The sequence below is a fragment of the Anser anser genome (assembly GCF_964211835.1).
Source record: "Anser anser genome assembly, chromosome: 7".
Lineage (NCBI taxonomy): Eukaryota > Metazoa > Chordata > Aves > Anseriformes > Anatidae > Anser > Anser anser.
The window spans coordinates 32,664,248-32,664,899 of NC_139727.1; positions in this window are offsets into that span (position 1 = coordinate 32,664,248).

Below are 652 nucleotides of genomic sequence, written 5' to 3' on the forward strand. Positions count from 1 at the left end.
GAGCATTACTTTAGATCACGTCCAAAAAGCATGGGAGGAATCTGTTCAGAGTAAGGAAGCCTGACCCTTTGACCCGAGCAAGGCCAGATAGCTGCATAGTGACTTATAAGCTGTTGGGCAATTTAGCCTATTTCCCATTCAAATTTAGAACTATTTAAAACTATTTTCTGTCTAAATGCACTTCCCTTGCCTTTTGCAGGATTAGCCAAATGGTTTAGTGCATAATATCAGTATCATTAATTATGCTGGATGTCTCTGGAGAGAACCCAGAAAGTCACCTATAACCAAGATGGACATTGATCCTGGAACAAAAGTACGCTGTCATTACATAGGTAGCATAAGAGAGCCTGCTCCACCTCGTGTTTTAGTCAGTACAGCTCTTTAAATCAAAACTTGGTTACATTTTATGGCACTTTATGATCTTATATGGTTGTTAATGTTGGTTTATCTTCCAGTTGTGGGTGGATACGATCTCTCAGACACAGCTCTGGGGGAAAAAAAGGGACTGTTTAATAAGCTGAAGCTAAAAAAAGTTGTGTTTTGTTTTGTTTTTTTCTGCATGGGAGACATTTATGGCTGCCTCAAATGTGTGTATTTTTTATTTGTTTGTAAGTGAATATTAATCTGGATTTCCCCTTTCAGAAAAGCCTTT